Here is an 8,458-nt window from a genome sequence, read left to right as displayed (position 1 = left end):
GTCCATCTGTGTTTTGTGTGTGACACAGATGTGATATATTGCTAGCTTGTAGCTTCTGTATAGGACTCTAGCAATCCTGCTTGCTTTGTTTTTCCAGTAAGTCTCGGGCCTGTGTAGAAGATATAAAAATAACATGAGAAATATGCCTCCTGTTGAGTGTATGCCTCTGAAATTATTACTAATTGTGAGTTAATTTTCTCCCGATGCACTTTTGAGCTGTGCTGGACCCTTCCAATGTGTAACCTGCAGGGAGTTATACAGTTGTGACTGTTTTTATTTCCATGAACACCCAAAACTCCTTGCTCCTTTTGCACAGTTCTGTTTCATAATACGATGGTTGTGTAATCATGGAAGCACCATATTACTTTGATGATTTAAGTCAAGTTTGAGCATGAGTAATGTGTTGGGGAATTTCCTTCCCCTCCTGTGCTTCTCTCCTCTTTCTCTCTCCCTCCTCAAGCTGCCTGGGGTCATTAAGTTTCTTCTGTTTACCAGGTAAAATGTGTTAATTAACTTCTCTGTTTTCTTAAGCATAAAGAACACTAGAAATGAAGTTTTTTATCCTAAGACTGCTGATATTTAGTTCTGGCTGGATGGGGAAATAATTCAAGGAGTTCAAGAGGCAGTATTGCTGCCTTTTCTGTGGCTTGATTAGCAGGGGACATGTATTACAGTTTGTTTCCCTTTTGCGTGCTATGATACTTTACATGTTTAAAAAAAAAAGAAAGAAAGAAATCCACTATATGATCACTTGCTCTGTTTTCCTGCAAAAGAAAACTGATGTCAATTTTGAAGACGTTTCTTCTCATTTCTGACCAGATGAACTAGCCTGGTGTTTGTGCGAGACCTGCTGCTGGCGTGTTGCATTACACGTACTACCTGTTCTTAGGCAGGGTTGCTGCTTTTTGAGTCTGGAGGTTGGTGCTGTTTTTTTTTTTTTGGTACGGCAGGTTTGCTGAACAGGTTCAGAGTGACTTTTTTTTTTTTTTGCAGGATTTTATGCTGCATCACAGCACTGGGATTGGAGAGAGTTTCTATTGCTGTTACTGAGCTGACTCCAAAATTTGAATACATTTTTTGTGTATGAGGAGTTGAAGAAGGAACCTCCTAGTTCCTTTCCGCACCTGTTATTGGGTGAGTTTCTCTGGACGCTGGATGTTCTTACTGAATGTGAGGGATAATGAGATATGGTTCTATCCCATCCTGTCAGGGCAGGAGAAGAGGGGTGATGGCACCAAGCAATACCTAGGGATGGAAAAAAACAAACTCAGTTTGTCACTGGGAGGGGGGAGGGTTGTGGGAAGATCAAGTAGGGGATCAGTGAAGGTGCGTGTCAGAGGGATCTCTGAAGAGGTTGCAGGTGGTGACGTAAATGAAGCCAGTAGTTTACTTTTCATAAGCGCAATGGGGGCATGCTAATTTCAGTTTTCGCACAGGGTGCAAGTTAGCCTTGAGCCAGCCTTGGCTCCTATAATGGCGAGAGTGGGTATATGGGACTGTCTGGAAAACAATATATACTTAGTGAGGCCCATAAAAGGGTTTCACCCACAGCTTGTGTGTTGACTTTTACTTCCACAAATCCAGGAGGACTAGAATGGCGTCCGCACTTCTGGTTCCTCTGAGAAGGTCGGTGATAGAGTGTCACCTTGACAGTGATCAGACTTCTCAGACTGCACTCACTGCTCCAGAGCTGTCTCAGCAACATTCATAGTAGCACGACCTTTGTGCTGCATGTGATGGGGGGAGGAATATTGTAGCCTTCCTCTGAGCGCCGTGCTGGCTCTGATTGAAAAGGCGTTTTGGCATTTTACACACTGCATGAAAATCCTTTTATGAAACTGCAGGTTTTGTGCAGATCAAGGCTGGAGGCTACACTGCCCAGAAGATTCAATTAAAGCTGCCAACAGATATATCTCAAAACTCCCTCCCCACCTACCTCCCTACGACCTTGAGAATATAAACATGGTGATGTGCAGCTGGTATCGGTGATTAGCGATAAACCTCCTTCGCACATACAGGGCTACCCTGGCAGGCAGTCACCGGCTTGGTTAAGAAACCCGGGCCCAAAATCATCTTTGAAGTAGCCCAGCTCCTGGGACACCCCACAGAAGAGCATAGCCCTAAAGGAGAAGCCGTGCAAACGTTAAATCCTCGGAAATACAATCAGGCCGATTCAGTACGGTGCACTCAGGCTGAGCGCACCATTAGTCCCCATCTAGACGCACATTTTCCACCCGCTAATATTACCCCTTATACAGTAAGGGGTAATAGCGCTAGGAAAACACGTGTCTAACCCCCCAAAAACTAATGGCGCCCGCAACATGCAAATGCATGCTGATGAGCCTATTAGTTAGTCCCGCGTGATACAGAAAGTAAAATGTGCAGGAGTTAATTTCAGCCGGCACCGGGAAAGTGCACAGAAAAGCAGAAAAAACTGCTTTTCTGTACACCCTCCGACTTAATATCATGGCGATATTAAGTCCGAGGCCCCAAAAATAAAAAAAAAATTAAAATTCTAAAAAAAAAATTTAAAAATCTGCCCGCGGCCCGCGGGTTGGAAGACAGACGCTCAATTTTGCCGGCGTCCGTTTTCCAAACCTGTGGCTGTCAGCGGGTTCGACAACCGACACTGGTAAAATTAAGCGTCGGCTGCCAAACCCGCTGACAGCCGCCGCTTCTGTCAATAAGGAGGCGCTAGGGACGCGCTAGTGTCCCTAGTGCCTCCTTATTACCGCAGGCCCTCATTTAAATACAGAATCGCGCACCCAGGAGAGTGGCCTGGGCTTGCTTTGGGAGAGCGGGCACTCGCCTCAGAGCGCCAGCTCTCCCGCAAATTTTACTGAATCTGCCAAAATGGAAGCTATTCTTCTTTTAATTTCTTTAAGCTCATCGCCTTCAGTGGAAACCAAGGAGCGGCTAGGTGCAGGGAACACAGCCTGCAAATTTATCACACAGGGCGTGCTGTGATTGGTTCATTCAGTAGCGTGACGTCACTTTTTGTTTTGCAGCGTAAAGGGACCAGTGAGAGCCAGTGCTTGTGAGGTGAACCTCTTGTCAAACACACCTGCACGTAGGGCAGCATTGCACAGGGCTTTGAAAAATCCCACAAAACCAGTGAATTACTTCTCCGAAACTGCCCTGTGTGATTGTGAAATATTGCACCAATGGCAGAAACCTTTTAATAGCATTAAACTGGCAGCTTTCGTTTCATTGGCCCTGCAATTTCCTCCTGCTCCTTTGAGTTTACAGCTTAATCAAAACCAGCCTCTACTGGTACAATGAGCCTTCAATCAGAAGGCTACCAGGGTGGAGGGGCAGATTCTACTTTTTAATCCCCCTCCTCCCCTGCCCCCATCTAACCCGGCTATTGCAGCCAAAGTTCTGGTCCAGGAACCATGCTCCCTTCACCCCAGAACCCAGGGTGCAAGTGCCCTAAGTTTGGCCGTTAGCCAAAACCATTGCACGACAACTGCTCTCGACAACTTCCTGCTCTCCAGGAAGTTGTCAGTGCTGCCTCCGCAGTAACCACCAGCCCCACTGACACCCGAGTCATGGGGACCAGCTTGTTCTTGCAGCTTTCACATCCCTCTCTGGAACCTCTTCTGTATCTCCTGGCTGGTGCAGATGTACGCTCTAGCTGCCGAGTTACGGCGTGGCGGCGATTAGCTGGGCAGGCGGCCTTCTCTGTGCGCGTGGTGGAACGGAGGTGATATCTCTTTTCAGTGACACTTGATGGTTCGTTTATAAAAGGTAAGGGCACAGCGACTTCCTTTCTGGTAATTTAGCACCATTGAAGGAACAGGGGAAGCGCTGAACTGGCACGTTGATTAATTGCCTTTGCCATTTGATTTATGATTCAAAATGACTTTAATTAGTGTGTAAATAATCAAATAAACAGTTGACTGAGCATTATTCATTAACCTCCATTATGAAAAGTCTGCAAGTGAGTGTGAAGGAAGCAGGGCAGAGGAGTCTTTCCTTCTTTCTTGCCATTTCTCCTCCCCCCCCCCCCCCCTTCCTTCCTAACCTGTAGATTTAGGCCAGGATGGTAATTATATCCGAAAGGATAGGAAAAATAAAATGGAATCAAAATTGGGCCCTGTAGGAGAAATAAAAAAAATACCCCTCTCAGGACTCATCTCCGATCCCCTTTATCCCTCTCGAACCTTCTTACCATATTTTTCTTTCTTTCTTCAGGGAGTAGGAGCAGACTGAGACCAGCGCCCATTGTTAATTTCATCCATACAAAATGGTGCCAGTCTGGGCCTGGCCGGTGCCAGATTATATGGGAGAAAATAACAAGAGCCATGATAGTCAGGCCTTTTGCTCTATTTTTAAGATCTGGGGGACTAGATGATAAACACCCGACTGAGCTCTCTTGAGTAGGGTAGGGCCAACCATGGTGAAAGAGCCCCATGTTTTTGGTTAAAAAAAATTGCCATAGTTTCCGTTTCGGAGCTGCAAAACAAATCATCCAATCCAATGCATTTTACGGGTCGCCGTGTTAGTCAACTTGGATAAGTGGAAATAAGCGACACAAACAAGTTACAGGTAAGATATTTTATTGGACTAAATCAATCAGTTTCTGATTAGCTTTTGAGAGCTACACTCCCTTTGTCAGCTCAAAGTGAAAATGAGCAGGTTAAGACAAAGAATGATGTTGCCTGAATAAGGTTTAGGTTTATTGCTCTTTATCAAGGTCTCTCTGTATAGTAACTCTCCAGTGATGGCCATTCTAGGTACTTCTGCATATGATTTCTCTAAACAGTTTCTTGATGTTTTTCATCTACACCTATTTTTTTTTCAGACCTAGCAGCTGATTCTGCTGCCCCCTTGATCTTTTTAAGACCCCGTGAAATTCTCCGGATGGAGGTGCCCCATCTAGACATCACATGAGTTGGCCTTTGCGTTCATGGCCGCACACTGCACGTCCTGCCCACATGGTGCCTTCATGCTACAGAGCCCTCCGGTGATTGCAGAACTCTGCCCAAGGACATCAGCTGATGAAATGGGATTGCCCAAAAATGTCATCTTGAGTTTCTCTGCGCACTTCACCGCTCGGTAACAAGTCAAGCAAGCCATTTTTAACTGATGAGATGAGGAGATGTGATCTGCTAGTCACAGAGCTACTGCACATCGGCTACTCTAAGGCCCCGGTTTTCCAAAGTGACTTCTGTTGATAATGGACCTTTTTATCACTCCCCCTTCCCCTCACCCAAATTTTTAGCATGCTTTCTAAACACCTGATATTAATATTTTATAGTTATGGCTTTATCAGTGAGCATTTTTTTTCCATTTCCAAATAAAAAGTAATTCAACTCTAAAGCAGTCATGCGTTTTAAATATTACATTTCAACCTGTCAGTTGCGCACACTCCCAAGTCAAACAAACAAACGCTGTCGGGTAATGGAAAAGCATATTTACTTCAGTTTTCATCTGCCCGCGTCTTTCCTGATCCCACTTCTTGACAGTTTACGTACGCTTTACCTTGTAATCCACCACCTTAGGGACTATAAGTAACCCTCCCCCAATCACCCTACCACCCCAGCTATATAAAAGCAAATAACCTGGCTACACATTTCTGTTCTGAGACTGTCAAGGAATACGTCGGTTAACCCGTCGCTGCCCTGGAACTGCTGTCACACACGTGATATTCACAAATGTGAATGGAACCACAGGAAGACTGTGCCAGCACACGGCAGCGAAGGAGGGGTAGGCATGGGCAGGGAAAGGCTGGTGCACCATGTTGCTCAACGCGACTTTTCAGGAAGCCAGAAGTGAGGACGTGGCATCAAACCTAGGGGTCTGTTTACTGAGACGGTAACTTTCAAAGCGACGTGCCGGCGCACATGTGCGGCCGTAGATTGGCCCGCCCCCAGAGCCGCGGCCATTTTATAGCACATGCGCGCATGTTAGAAAATATCTGGCCCTCACGCACAGGTGCACCAAATTTAAATGGGCACGTGCATGGGTGCGCAAATCTTCCACCACGTAAACCGGGGGATTTTAAAGGGGCGCGTGCGCCCACGCCATTCCCAATTTATCAGTTCATCCCCCAGTTTACCCAGTTAACAGATAGGTCTTTCATCCCCCCCCCCTGGTTTGATAGCCTATATTTCCCGCAGTTCCCCCAGACCCTTTAATCCCCTCAGAAAGGGCTGGATCCTTTTATTTTTTAACCTACATGTCATCCATAGCAGAAGTGAAATTATGCGGCAGAAGGACCTCGTGTGCGCCGGGGTGTGCGTGTATTTACACACGCATCTCTGGTTCACACCCCAAAATGCCTAGGCCCTGCCCAGACCATGCCCAGCCCCTTTTTTTTTTTTAAACCTTTGATGTGCCCGCTGCGGGAGACGCGCACGTATCCGGGCGGCTTTTAAAATCCGCTCTGTGTGCGCGAGCCCGACTTATTTGCCCATCCCCTAATTAATGCATGCGCTGGTCTTTTAAAATTCACCTCTGAAGGATTTCTCCCATTTTGTGTCTAGGAGGGAAAAAATGGTTAGTAAATAGGGCCCCAAAGGGTCTAGGTTACCCAACTAAGTCCTAAAACAAAAGGAGCTGGCTGGCCCAGTGTATGCAACCAACCAGTCCTCTGGCAACACTCATGTTCACCTTAGCACCAAATCTGCCCCATTTCTCCTGTGACTGAAGCCATGCTTTGTTCTTTTTTCATAAATACTGCAATATGGCTCTGGAGGTGAAAGGAACATTAATTCCCTCTCCCCCCAGCTTTAAGGGCCAGTGTCTTTCCAATGCACACCGGATTTCCTCCTCTGACCAGGTACCCTGCATAGGCTCACAGCCTCTCCAGGCCACCCAAAAGTTTGGAATTTCACCCTGGACCCTTCCAAACTATAACACTGAATGGCAGCTGCACGCATCTGGCTTTCCTCTTACCATTACACTTCAGAGTTTATAAATGAGAGGCATACCTCATTAATTACACCTTTAAAGGTCTTTTTTTGGACGGGGGAGAGGCAGGGGAGAGTACAGTGAATTAGAGGCAGAAAAAAAACAATCCATTACCCTGTGTGCTACAATGCACCAAAGATGGGCTTATCCTTAAAATAATTTCTGCTGTTTTACTAATGATGCTTTGGTCAGAGAAAACCTGTTTACAGCAGACTTCAATAATTTGCAGTAATTAAAGCTGAGAAAGAGAAAATTAATTCAACATTTTCTTCCTGCAGCACCCGGTCTAGCGAAATGTGTTCTTAAAATGGCAGCAAAATATTTCCTTCCTCAAATGCCCTTTTATTTTTGACTTTCTTGGTCTAGTCTGGGCTTGATTATCCCTTTATTACATCAACCCTCATGTTCATGGCCTTTGATCTTAGCTTGATGTTGTGACACAGTATGGGAACAAATCAGCCTGAGAGAAGGTACATTTGTCTGAGTATTTATTGGTAGTATTTGGAGTGTGGTTCTCAGGTCAGCTTTTCTCATATTCTGAGTGCAGTTATCAATGCCATCATGTGACGGGTAATATGGGGCTTTTTCGTTTTGCAAACAATGTATCCCAAAACATTTTACAGTCACATATAGTACTCAGTATTTAAAATATGTACAAGGAAATCCAATATATTACTGCACATTCAAGGTCCAGGCTGGTACTGATGGGTGAGGGAGACAGGCTGAGTCTTAAGACTGCACGTGAAGAGTGGGAGAAGAGCAGCAGAGATCCTTATGAGACCGGGGAGACTTTTGGGCAGTCCTGGGGTTTTCTACACCTGTCACCCACTTCCTGGTGTGCTTTGGTACTCACAGTGTTGGTTTCAAATGGAAGGAGCAGAATACAGTGGGACACGAGGTCTCCTTCCAGAAACTGGACCTGGTCCCATCTCTCAGAAGGCTGGTAGAGGGAAGAGGAATTGGTAAGTCATTCCAGGCAGAGGGTGTCAATACAGATCTGATGCCAGCCCAACTAGGAGTGATGAATCCCCTGCAAATAGGCCACATTTACTCCAGTCAAAACAGCTCACGGTATCCTAGCTCGTATATAAAGGGCAGAGGAGATGGCTTGCTCTTGGCTGTTGGGTGTCATGTTCTATTGATCAATACAATAAAAAATTATTTCATTCGCTGTCTTGCACACCACCCACAAACTCTTAATTCAGTAAAATGATAACATTTTAAAGATACCTTCAATATTTCACCGCATTAAAAATATCAAATAGATGACCAATGATTAGAACTGCATGAGTTGATATGTCAGTTGCACTTTCCAGAGTGCATTCAGCGTCCTATAAGATATGATGGTCATTTAATAATTTTACAATAAATTTCAAGGTCCATATTCACAAGCATTTAGCCTGCTAACAAACAAACAGCCTTATTAAAAAAAAAAAAATGCACCTGCACCTATAGAGATACACTGAAATTTTATATTGTGTGCATGTCATTTAAAATACCCCTATAATCTTAAGAAGTGGCTCAAGTAAATGCCCCGGGT

General features: G+C 45.2%; 1 long non-coding RNA gene across 1 annotated transcript; it reads left to right on the top strand.

Moving 5' to 3' along the window:
* The first annotated feature begins 432 nt into the window (after nucleotides 1-432).
* Nucleotides 433-5,296, top strand: LOC115091589. Its single transcript, XR_003856777.1, has 4 exons — nucleotides 433-495; nucleotides 820-917; nucleotides 994-1,134; nucleotides 4,808-5,296. It is a non-coding gene; the product is annotated as an uncharacterized LOC115091589 (long non-coding RNA).
* Nucleotides 5,297-8,458: the final 3,162 nt, after the last annotated feature.

Source organism: Rhinatrema bivittatum, chromosome 5 (genome assembly GCF_901001135.1).
Source record: "Rhinatrema bivittatum chromosome 5, aRhiBiv1.1, whole genome shotgun sequence".
Taxonomy (NCBI): domain Eukaryota; kingdom Metazoa; phylum Chordata; class Amphibia; order Gymnophiona; family Rhinatrematidae; genus Rhinatrema; species Rhinatrema bivittatum.
Note: the sequence above shows the minus strand (reverse complement) of the source record. Positions and strands in the feature narration are given on the sequence as shown.